The following is a 12,871-nucleotide window of genomic DNA, read 5'->3' as shown; positions in this document are numbered from 1 at the left end:
ATGTAGCATCCATAAGCATGTAAGATATCAAGTACATTCCAAGATACAACTCTGGCAAGCCAATGAATAGCTCAAGTAAGCTCCGGGAATCCAAGGTCAAGCCAAGAGCAAGTTGCAGTAGCAATAGGCTCCAAACAATGTAACTAGTATGTAGTAATGGCATAGGCTAAGCATGTCAAGACCGGTCAGACATAAGCAACATACATGCCATAAGTACATCCAAGACGGAGCATCCAAATGCTTTGCAAAGCGAGCTCAGGCTCAACCAACGATCCCGAATCAAAACCAAGCTCTATGTCGAGCCCCAAGTGTCAATACATCACCATATATGCCCGAAACATAGCCCGAAAAGCATAGGCATAAGCATATATGAGTAAAATGACTTCAGCCCGACTATTTACAGCAGTGATTTACTGTTCAAAACTGAGAATTTCAGCACCAAAATCAACTCCAAATGCTTTCCAAACAATAGGCATACATTCCCCTAACATTCGGGCATCAAACGGGACCAGCCAGGCATCAAATGACAATTCCAAACAAGCTGTTGCATCAAATGTCAGTGTAACACTGTCATAAATTGCCTGTGGACTGTTATGATAGTCCCAAAATAGTGTTAAATTAGTCCAAATTCTATGCCAACACATCAACCATCAAAACCAAGCATTAAAGCATGTTCATATGCCCGAAATGGAGCCTTTCCAAGTGCCAATGGAGGGGGAGAGTTGCTGTTGTGACTGTCAATGCTGAAGACACATATGGGAGGGCTGCGTGATTGCACCAACCTATAAATGCTGGTCTTGGGGCTGCAAAAAATGGTGGCCAAGCTTCGGAGGGGTCTGGTTAAAGCCAAGGAAGACCTCAAACAAGCTCCAGCAAGGGGAGAGCAGCCCACATATGAAATGAGAGCTGGGAGTGTAATGGTTGCCCTGTTTCAAGAGGGCTGAAAATTGAGGTAAACCCTGTAAAGAGTGAAGCAATACCTTTGTGTGAATGCCTTGAGGATGCCCAAAGGGGTCGAGAAGGTGCTCGGGAAGCTGGGGAGTGACGGGAGCTCGAAGGAGTCAGATATGGCTGTCGGGAAGGAGACCCAATGTGAGTGGGGAGTTGATGGGAAGTTCAAAATGCCACGAACCAAGCTCAAGAGTCGGGAAGCCGAGCTCTGATACCCGTTGAAAGGTGAGAAGGATCGAAGCTTGCACGCGAGAGCTATGGCGGGAGAGTAAGAGCAAGAAAGAGAGAGACAAGAAATGGGAACTCCAACAGTCACAATGTGTGACCGGGCCTTCCTTTATTCAAACTGTCACTAAAAGAATAAAAAATAAAGTGACGGTGACGGGCGCTCGCCACCTGCAGTGTGCAGTGGCGTGCGTGTCAGTGTAGTAATACACGGGTGGCTAGGCGGAGGCATCTTTATCCCCAACATAGTCCTTTACACAATGGCTAATAAGTGCGGAAGCAAAAGAGATGATTAATACGTGTAGCAAGCTCAAATGTGATGTGTTACAAGATGAGATAAGGGAGGAGGATAATGGTCAATGTGTTTATAACCTACACATAGCCTTACAATGACAATTAAGCACTTAATGAATATGCTTAAGATAGAGAGTAATCTCCTTAGGATTGAGATTTAGGATACAACATCTTCCACATACTAATTAGAAACATGATCATGACTATGAGATGTAGCATCAGTGCTTACAAGCACTCATCTCATAATATATGTTTACAAGTCGACTTTCTTATGAGATTAATGATGTTCACCAAGTGTCGTTAAACATGAGATGGAGATTCAAAACTTGTAAGAGTCTCCACATGACATGGGTTTCTCTTCATTGTAACGATAATAGAGTAAAATCTACTTTTAAAAAAGCTATTTGTAGCATAACAGGATCAATTGTGGCTAACTCTTAGCTAAAAGTACATCCGGGAGATAAGGAAACTTGTCCAATATAGATGTAGGCTTCCAAGAATTCTATTTGATCAAGTAGTCAATGATAGGCCTAAAGCAAAGCTTCTTTTCTCATTGGCCTATGATCTTCTCAAGGATACACTATATAATGCCTTCTCCATCTATATATGATAGCTCCTCCAAATAATCAACTTGAGTGCTAAGGAAAGGCTTATGTTAGTTGATGTGGTAGATGTAAAGGGAGCTCTTGCTCAACCGCCAAGATCCACGGACCACTTATTCCTTCAAGCGTTTCAAGTGAGCACTAATGGCTATCTCTCACACATAGCTGATACTCTATCCCTCTCTACAAGTGTAATGAGCTTACCTTGATGCCCAATTGAGTTGCTTCCTCTCTCAAGCACTTCGATAGCTTGTAGAGGTGAGAGCTCAAGCTCAACCGCCAAGACCCACAGACCGCTTATTGTTCAAGCGTTTCAAGCGAGCACTAATGGCTACTTCTCACATAGCCAACATGCTATCCCGCTCTATGAGTGTAGTGAGCTTACCTTAATGCCGGATTAAGTTCCTTCCTCCCTTAAGCACTCCGATAGCTCCACAATTCATGATGCAAGCTCAAGAATCCTCAAGTCTCTTCCTTCAAGCTCCATCCTCCATAGCCATGCGCGAGACGAGAGAAGAGAAGAGAAGAAGAAGAGAGGAGATGGAAGAGGGCTTAACCACCAAGATCCCTCACCCTCACACACACACTCCCTCACTCACTCACACTCCCTCCCTCAAGCACTCACAAGCAAGCAAGAGAAGAGAAGAATAAGAGTTCACTTTGCCACACACCAAAGAATGAGCTCTCATTCACTTTTTGAACTTTATATACAAAACCCTAAATCCCTTTTTGGGCGGTCATCCCCTTATTCCCTTTTTTACATGGCCGGCTGTGTTTCCATTGTTCTCCTATCTTCCTAGCTTCCTTCCTATCGCCCATCTACCTTTACAATTTGCACGGGTGAGAGCCCGACGCTCTTAAAATAAATCATGGTGCACCTTGCGCTCTTTTACAAAAGTATTGACTTGCACTTTTTCTTGTGCATGTCTCTCCTTGATTTAGGATTTTTTTACACTTCTTGTGTTTCTCTATTTTTTCTTGACGTGTCTGTCTTTCATTCCACTTTTGCCTTGGCCTTGTCTTTTGTTTTAGATTTTCTGGATTTTCTACTTTTCCACCTTGTTCGTCTGAGGGTTAACATTACCCCCCTCCTACTTGAGTGCCAATCCCATGGCATTTGCTAGGTGGTAAGTTAGATGGTGTTGCTGGGATAGCCATGTGGCTTTTTGAGTTTGTATACAAGCTGTGTTGGGAGGTGTGTTGGAGGGATTTATGGAACTGGAAGGCCCTTGAGTTGGAAATGAGCCCGGGTGTTGGAGGGATTTATGGACATATTAGAGGGATTTATGGAATTGAAATGCCCTTTCCTTGGATATGATCCCTAGTGCTGGAGGGATTTATGGACATGTTGGAGAGATGTATGAAACTGAAAGGCCCTTGCGTTGGATATGATCGCTGGTGCTGGAGGGATTTATGGACCTGTTCGAGGGATTTATGGAGCTAAAAGGCCCTTGCGTTGGATGTGATCCTTGGTATTGGAGGGATTTATGGACCTTTTGGAGGAATTTATGGAACTAAAAGGTCCTTGAGTTTGGAATGAGTCTTGGTCTTGGAGGGATTTATGGATGTGAAAGGCCCTGATATGAAGCCTGGTGGAAAGTGTGCTGGAGGGATTTATGCCTTTGGAATTGAAAATAAAGTTGAAAAAATCCCTGCGTGGAGAGAGGCTGATGGGTGGATCCGTCTTTGAAATTGAATATTGTGTTATATGGATTCGTCACCTAGCTCTCTGCGGCTTCCTTCTCTTATGCTGTTCCACCGCCCTCTAATTTTTCGTGCCTGCATGGTGGCATGTCGCATAAGATGGGGAGTGCATTGCATGGATGATGGGTCTGTGGGACTAATGGTTGGGGTCTCTATTTGTACCTAGAAAGAAAAGGAGGTGGACTACTTGGGGGTGTGCCTACCTTACTGTGGAGTGCGTGGTGCCATGCTAGTGGGATTGGGGGCAAGCCTGGGCATTATCCCTCATTTGAGGACTTAGTTTGTGCATAAGGGAGGTGCGGTGCGTGTAGCTTAGGGTGACAGGTCGTGTTACCTCCCTATAGGTGTATCCTGCCCTTGATGTGCCCTAAGCGTGAAGTGGGGAATCAAAATGAGGCTAGGGGGTTAGGAACGGATACGGCCAACCAAAGCCACCGGATGCACCTAACTTGAGAACCCTAGGTGCAGTGACTAGTAGCTACGTGCAATTAGTGATTTTTGCGTGGTGTGTCTTCCCATTTCTTGCTTTTTTTTTTTTGGGAATAAATAGTTTCTTGACTTGGGTGGTGTAGTACAAGATAGGGGCTTTATTTTGCAGGTTCTTGAGCATGGGATGGGGAGGTAGGGGGATTTAATGATTTACTAAGGAAGTGCCTATTAAGCATGTACCCTTTATGGCCTAGTCTAACATGGAGAGGGGTGGTGGATAAAAATGGATGGCTACAATTAGTGAATTGATTGTTGTTCATGTCCTCAAGGAGGGCCATGCAAAATGATGGGATTAAAGTATCACGCAACATTAGTCGAGTCATGGCACATCCATCTATTCCCATGTTAATGTCAAAAAGAGAGGCGGGAGATGGTACTTTGTTGGTGCGGGGGGTTGCCTGAGGAGAGTCCTAAGTAATCTAATATAATTACATGTTGTTACAAAGACAGGGTCTGGGCAAGAGGAGAATTCCATCAGGAAATGGGCCATGGAGTCCCATAGATATTGTTTTGAGAAAGCGAGTGCTTCCTTTGTTTTTGTGGCATTAATGTTGTAGATCTTCGGGAAGTTGTATTGGCCGTGGATGTCATGGTCAAAATCTATTCCCACCCTTCGAGGATATGGTAGATAGGTTGGGTCATTTCATTCCAAGGGTAGGGAGCCACAAAATGACATCCAAAGTATCCACGTTGCCGTTCCAGACTCTTCTCCTCCACTTAGGTTGGGATTCGTAGCCTTTCACTGTGTGGGGCACCTCCTCAACCTTGTTCTCCTAGTAATCCAAGGATTTTGTCCCCCAAGCCATTGGATTTGTCTCTCTTTTAGAAAGCCATTGGTCACCAAGCCTCTTTCCCATGGTGATTACTTTCTTTATCGCTTCTGTGGATAGCACTTTACTCAAGGCCACTAGGTATCGGAAGGTAAAATCAAAGGGTTGGCGACGATTTTCCCACTGCTCCCAAACAGATAGCTCCATATTCCATTTCATGGGTGAGCAGTCCTTTTTTAGTGGGATGGGAGGTTGTGGAACTGCGGGTGGTTGTGCTTTCGCCCTTTTGCGTGCTTGATCTAGCATGCTGGCTCTCTTCTTTTTCATTTCTGCTCTCCTATTTGCTATAGCATCCTGTTCTTGAGGGGGCTCTGGTCGTGGTGAAGAAGGTGGTGGGATCCACTCCTCATCTCGTTGTGCTTCTTGATGGCCTGACCTTGCTCCTTCCTCTTGTGGTTCTTTTTCAATGAACCCAACTACGTCCACTTCCTGTGAAGTTAGGCCTGCCAAACGGAGATAGTGGCGTTGCCTACTCCATTAGGTTGTGGTGGCATTTGTAGTCCTCGTTTCAATGCTCTATGAGCCATTCCTAGTTTCCTTTTGATGGCCTCTATGGATTCTCCCTCCTCTGCCTGGGTGACATCCACGGGTGACATCCACAAGAGTATCCAAGAAGGCGCACTGCTACATTTGGAAACTTACTTGGGTAGCCTCTGCTCTGCTTTCAACAAGTATTTTTTCCTTTTCTATTTGAGCAAGACGGCGTGCCAGGGCTTCGATTCTTTCTTCATTGTGGATTGCTCACTCCTCTATTTTCTTCATCATCTCCTCGGAGCTCTCCCCCTGCCTACATGTTAGGGATGTTATGATGGATTTCTGCTCTTTCTCCTTGTGGGTGAGCTTCTCCTTTTCCTTTTCCAAGTGTTGAATTTCTCTCTCCAGTCTTTCCTGTGCTCATCGATTTCCAAGAATACCTTGATTATGAGTTCTTTGACCTCTCAGTGATGCTCTCCCTTTGTTCTTGTTTTCTTTCTACTTTCTTCTCTGCCAGCTCTTCCATGCCTGATTGGACTCTTTGTAGTTGAGCTTCCAAGTCCTGGTATTGCAATATTAAGGCCTTATATTCATGTTGTAGTGTCACTAGTTCTTGGGCTTCATCTTTGAGCTACTGCCTCCAGGTTTTCTCCTCATCCTCCCTAGGACTGAGAGCGGCCCTTAGCTTCGCTAATCTCTTTTTGGTATGTGGCAACTTGTTGAGTTTTTTCTAGTTGGAAGGCCGCCACAACTTCTTTCTTAGCTTCCAGCTTAGCCACCACTATTCTTTTCTCCTCCTTGGCTTTCTCTAGTTGGAAGAGAAGCTCCTTGACATATTCGTCATGCTCTACGGGTGGTGGCCTCTCTGTTGCGGGGGTGGAGGTTGTGGAGCTTGCCACCCTTTGCCTCTTTGGGTATTGCCTTGACTTGATGTCCGTTGCAGCCAGTATTTTGGTTCCTACCAGGGGGGTTCCTTCTCTTGCTCCTTGGCCCACTTCTTTATTCACAAAGTACTGGACCCAAGCCATTAAGTTGCTAGCATTCACCTGGGTCGTAGGACTCGGAGTGGAGATGACGGTGGTGGTGATGGGCGTCTTGAGTGGGGGGGTGGGGGTGATTGGGGTTTTTTCCTTGCTTTCTTGTACTACAGGCGGTACAAATTCAGGCACATGAGCACTTGAGAGTTTGGCCCTTCATCTCTGATGGGGCTTACGAGTTCAAGCTTGTCCTGGCCTGAACTACTACTCAATGGACCTACGTATGGTGAGGGTTATGTCCTCCTCCTCTTTTTTTCTGAACGCCTCCTTCTCCTCTTCCTAATTTCTCTTTCTTTCCTCCTCGGCCTTTTTGGATTCCCTTCAAGCCTTTTGCAGGTCCGCTTTCTCTTTTTTCATGCTCTCCTCTTCTTGCTGTTCTTGTGCAATTTTCTTCTTCCTCTTCTTGGCCTTTCTTCGGCTAGTTTTCTCTTCTCGTTTCTTGCTTTCTTCTTCTTCACTCAGTGTCCTTTCGCTAGATTGCACCTCTTGTTCCTAGTGAGGTGGTGACCTATTTAGTGTTTCATCCACTCCCTCTTCGGTTTCCTCTTGCCCTTGCCCCAAAGCTTCCCTGATGATCACGGTGAGGACCCCACTGAATCCAATGGTTGTAGTCTTTGATGATGGTTTTCTTTTAACTTTGGTGGTAGGGGATTCCCCCATAGTTGGTTGTCCTCTCGTTGCTAGAGCTTTTTTCGGGGTCTCAATGGTCTTCCTTACAAAACCGTTGAGGTTCACCTCATCCAGCGCCCTTGCTGCGATGCTCTCTAGTAGGGGGACGGTGATGCAGCTTATGATGGTGTTGTATCTTTGACTAGAGAACAATACGTGCACCATCTTGGCTTGGAGTTGGATTTTGGGGTCAGGAATATTCGCCAAGCTGATGCCGTCATTGGTGTGGACCCTTACCGTGTCCATTCCCATCAACACATATACATCTCTCTTTGGCTTCCTCTCTACTTTGTTCACCAAGCCCAAGGCCTTTTCCACTAGCTCCGAGGTCAACTCAATCTACACCACCAACAAATTTCCTCTCCCTCATGCACAGTTACCGTTCCATGGTTCATGTGGAAAGGTTCTCAAAAATTCCGCACAGTGGAAGTAATCTATCCCTTGGCCTATTGCTTCCATGTATTTTTTCAAGTTGCATTGTTCGATGATCTGCCTCACAGCCCGTTCTTCAATGTCCATGACTTTTAGGGAACTTGAACTGGTCTGGTTGAAGGTGCGTGTCTCCACTAAAAGGCTATACTTTGCATGTTCCTCATCTAAAAAGGGCGATTTGCGAACCTTTTCTTGGCCTGCCATGATGGGTGCCTGTCATGAAACCATATTCGCCATTAGTGTTATTTAGAACGATCGCACATAGAAGGAAATGATTACATATTTGCTGAATTGAATTGTGCGAGTGCAGGAACCAACTTTTCTTCCAATTAATTTGTTGATTTCAAATTTTATAGGGCTTTCATTCACAAGTCGTTTCCCCTACTAATGTGTGCCTTGTCTTTATTGTTTTCTTTGAGTGTTTGGTTTGATTTATCTCACCCTGACCATTGCCTTACTTTTGCCTAGGATTGGAAGTTAGAGGGTTGAGGCCCCTCAAACCCTCTAACTTCCAATCCTAGGAGTGTCAAAGATTTGAGGAGTATCATCAGCACTAGATTTGGGCATTTGGATTGTAGCACACTGCGATTGTGGGCAATAGATTAGTTTTGCATTATCGAGCTAGGTTTTGGCGGTTCCCTAGATTTGGCGGTCCGATTATTTTGTTGCCCGAGTATCTCTAACTCACTACTTCGCGTGGCCAAGCTCAAGGGTGGTGTTTGAGCAGGATTTAGGTTTGATTTGGCTTTAGGTAGCCAAATCCAGGGGTTACCCTTGTAGTAGCCTTGCGCTTGCAATAAGGTCATGGGGACCCATTGTGACTTGATTGTGCATCCTTTTTTATAGTTTTTTCTTGGCCTCCTAGGTTTTGAGTGTGGGCCATTAGCCTTGCGAGGTCGTGGGTTTCTGTTCCTAGGTGGCAGTCCTTGCTGCTTAGGTACCCATTTGAAGTGGGGTTCATGGGCTTCAACATTGGGTTCACTGGGTTGCTGGCATTGAGGCTTGGTAGGTTGTGATGAGTTATGAACCCCCTCCTTAGTCTTGACTGTGCGTCTCTCTACTGTTGGCTTTGTGGACTTAGAAGGAGTCATATCACCCTTGCTAAAAGCTATAATTATGCGGACGTTACCCACAACTAGGTGGATGCGCTGCAATTCATAGTCGACATTGCAACGAGCTTACTTCTTAAAAGTTCATCCTAATAGCGACTTTGTGCCTGCAACTTTAGTGTTGGGTGATTCGTAGTCGATATTGCAATGAGCTTGCTTCTTAAAAGTTCGTCCTAACAGCGACTTTGTGCGTGCATCTTTAGTGTTGGGCAACACATAGAAGATTATCGGCATGCTTTCAGACTCGATAGAAATTGTAACCCTACAATTTCCCAAAAGTGCGTAGGGTTGACCGCCATAAGGGCTAAGCTTAGCATTGGCGGACTGCGACTGCGGCTTGCCAATTTGGGCCCAATGATCATGGGTCAAGATATTAAAATCAGCGCCCTCATCAATCAATGTGTTGATGGTGCATGTGTGCTTAGCAGTGACCATCATGCTTAGGTAAGCTGGTGCTATTACTTTCTCATCCTCTCCATCTATCTCAGTGATAGTGTCTACTTGTGCGTGGACATCGATTCCCCTTTTGTTCTCATCATTGAAGGAACAATAGTGCTCATATTCATTGTCAGAACTGTCTTTGTCTGGTTGCTCATCCTTCTCCAGGTTCTAACATATCCCTTCTTGCTGGTCGAGGATTAAGGTCCAATTGTATCTTAAGTTTAAATCGTGCACTTTGGACCATTGCCATTCAGGCTTGTCCTAGAGGTCTTGAAGTGGCTTAAGATTTGTTGCTAGATTGCCAGCCAACTTGTCAGTCAAGTACCCTAAGATCTCCAGGAGCTCTTGTCTATTGTTTGGGATTTGGAATGCAATAGGGTTGGGTCTTTTGTGTAGGCTTTTGGTCATCATGCAGATTGGCATTAAAAGTGTGTTCTTGAGCTTGCCAATTGCCTTGATGGCTTGTTCATACTTCTCAGTGTCTGAGAATGGTAGGTTGATGGTAGCAAGAATGTGCATCCAGTCTCGCTCATCCTCTGGGCACGTGATATACTTGGTAAGGGCCCCATAGGATCCCCTAGTCTGCTGTTCGTCACCCTTCAACATGGTGGAGATGGCATCTAGGTCGACTGATGTGGTCTTCCAAGTGTCAATCTCTATTCTTACAGCCTTCGTTTGATTGCCTAAGAAGATAAGACTATTACCCCAGTCTTCTACGACTCTTGTGTTGTGCATCCAAGGTCGGCCTAGCAGGATGCCGTAGTCCACTCCCTTCATGACTATGAAGTCAATTGAGAATTGGACTCCTGCAATCTTCACTGGCCAAATTTTCAACAATCCGAATGGTTTTACCTTCATTCTGTTAGCCAACATGATGTTAAACCTAGCAGTCTTGATCGGTGGGTTTATCCCAGGTCTGGAGTATTGCATGGCTTAGCATACTCACTCTTGCCCCTATGTCTACAATCCCCTGAATTATGACATATCCAAACTGGCAGGACTGCATGCATTTCCATGCCTTTCCAAAAAGCATTGATGTGCAAGGATTTAGGCACAGAGTGTAGCATTAGACTCGGTATTTGAGTTTTCGCATTGTGCTCAGGAAAGTTTGTGGTAATTAGGTCGTTTGGTTCTTCGGCCCACTATTTTAGCTTTAGCCATAGCATTGTATACTGCCTAAGAAGGTCATCCAAGCTTAGAGTTACAGAGGTGATCATCAGTGTATTGAGGAGGTTGTTAGTCACTTGTCTCTCTCCTAAATCTGCAGTTCTTGGCCAATGGCCTTGAGTGTTTTGCTGTCTCAAAGCATGTAGCCTTTGTCTAGGTGGCTCTGGTTGTGGTGTCATCGCCTCCCTTGATTTTGGTTGTGGTAGAGGGATTGGCACACTCATGCTTGAGAGATCATTGATCTTGTCTTCTCGTATGGCTCAGTGTCTTTTAGGTGCTCATGGGCCTCATTTACCCATTCTTTCACCTTCTCGATGGCTTCGAGTTGGCGCTTTGGGTTGGGATACTCCTTGACCTTAGCACTTCCCTTTTTAGTTGTCTGTGGAGCACCGACGTTTCTTCCTCTGCCTCAATGACTTTCCTCCCCATAGGTAGTGTTGTGGCACTTTTGGTTTTGAGGGCGACCTTAGTGTCTGGTCTTTTCTTCCTTCATCTCCGACTCTTCTATCCAACTAAGGTTGTGTCAAGATTGCTAGGCCTTGGCAATGATATGCCGGCTTGTTTCGTTTGTGCACGGGTCATGACATGCAACGGGATAGGCATGGACTTCCCATCGAGTGTCTCGATGTTGAACAATCCCAATGGAATCGATGGCTCAATTTCCAAATTAGAGGATGGCCTTTTACTAGGGAAATTGACAAAGAGATAGTGATTCCATACTGAGTGCATCTCAAGTCCCCTCTTATCTCTATTTTTCTCCCTCTTGGGGCAGCGCAAAGAAATGTGTCCTAGTGGGTGACCACAAGTCCATCACATGATTGGCTCTTGGGTTAGTGCTCCTAGGCCTCTGCCTCTCCCCCTACCTAATGCCATTACATGCACTGGTCGATAGTCCATAAGGATTGCGTTGCCTTCCTCATCATATATCATGTATGGGTTTACGTAAGGCTCATCGCTGCTAGGCTCATCCACATAGTGGACTAGAGTATCACTTGGTGGGTGGGTCACGTAGGGTTTAGGTGGTCTAGGGATACTAGTAGGATTTATTTTCATCCTAAGGATGGGCGGCCTAGCATCATTAGGTGTCGGGAGAGCTAGTGGGGCTCCCCTTCCGAGGAAGTTCGGTGGCCTGTTCTCAAGGTAGGGTCAACCGTAAGGCTATGGGTATACGGGTGTTTCCGAGGTAGTCTACAACGCATGGTATCATGGCCGAAATCATAGTGTACCCTGAAACTGATGTCTGCAACCTTGCGGCTCTAAAATGGGGCTTGAAACGGCCTCAGACGCCCAAAGTAACTGCGATAAGCCTTGAAGGGCTTGATTTGTAGAATATACAGTGATTTTCTCACACACTAAATCTCACAGCAATCTGAGATTTTTGCTCGACCCTGCTTTTGGTGCCTCCACACGCACTATCCAAGAGAGAGAGTGGAAGAATGGGAGAGCTTCTTACCCGTTGCTTGCTTGCTCGAACCTTGCTTATTCTCCTTCACTTCAGCCTTCAAAATTAGCCTCTCTCAGTGACGAGGCTCTGATACCATGTCAAGAATCGCATGATGGGGGGATGTGCTTGAGCTGCTGCACCAAATACACACTGTATACATCAGAGGAAGCTCACTCAAGAACACAGGAAGAGAGATGGAGGCCAAAACGTTTTCTTGCTGATTTCTTCTTCTTCTTCCATACATAATACAATGTACACAAAGTATAGATAAGATACAACATAAATGAAAGTGGCCTACTAAGTCAAACAGTGCATAATCGACTACACTAATCGACTGGTGCTATGTCTTTGCCAGTTGTAGGTAGATGTAACAAACTAAATATAATAAGTGATAAGTCAGTGGCCATGTGAGTATCATAATGACCACCAATGTACTAAGTGTAGACATGCAGACCCATCTAGCTAGGCAGTCCATCATCAATGTCCGCACATGTTGAGCTTGCCATCTCAACATGCCCTCCTAATCCTCTACCTCTCCATCTATCTAATGCCATGGTACTAGTCAGTAGTCCATAAGCACTGCATTGCCCTCTTCATCATATGAGACATAAGGGTGTACATAAGACTCTTCATTGTTTGGCTCTTCTACATAGTGGATTGGAGCATCACTTGGTAGATGGGTTACATAGGGTCCAGGTGGTCTAAGTATGCCCGTAGAGTTTATCTCCATTCTAGGAATGACTGGCTTAGCATCATTGGGTGTCGGGAGAGCCAATGGGGCTCCCTTTTCGAAGAATTTCGGCGGTCTATTCACTAGGTATGGTTGATCATATGGTTGCAAGTATAGGAGTCTCCTCGGTAGTCTGCAAGCATGGCATCATGGCTAAACCTACCACAATTGGCACAAGGTTGGGGCTGAGGGTCCTGACACTCAATTGGCAGGTAGTTTCCACCACAATATACGCATTGGATGTGAGGGCATGTTAATTGTCTCATTATTCCT

Source organism: Lygodium microphyllum, chromosome 20, assembly GCF_053477565.2.
Source record: "Lygodium microphyllum isolate KBCC chromosome 20, Lygodium_microphyllum_v1.1.10, whole genome shotgun sequence".
In the NCBI taxonomy this organism is placed as follows: Eukaryota; Viridiplantae; Streptophyta; class Polypodiopsida; order Schizaeales; family Lygodiaceae; genus Lygodium; species Lygodium microphyllum.
Note: the sequence above shows the minus strand (reverse complement) of the source record.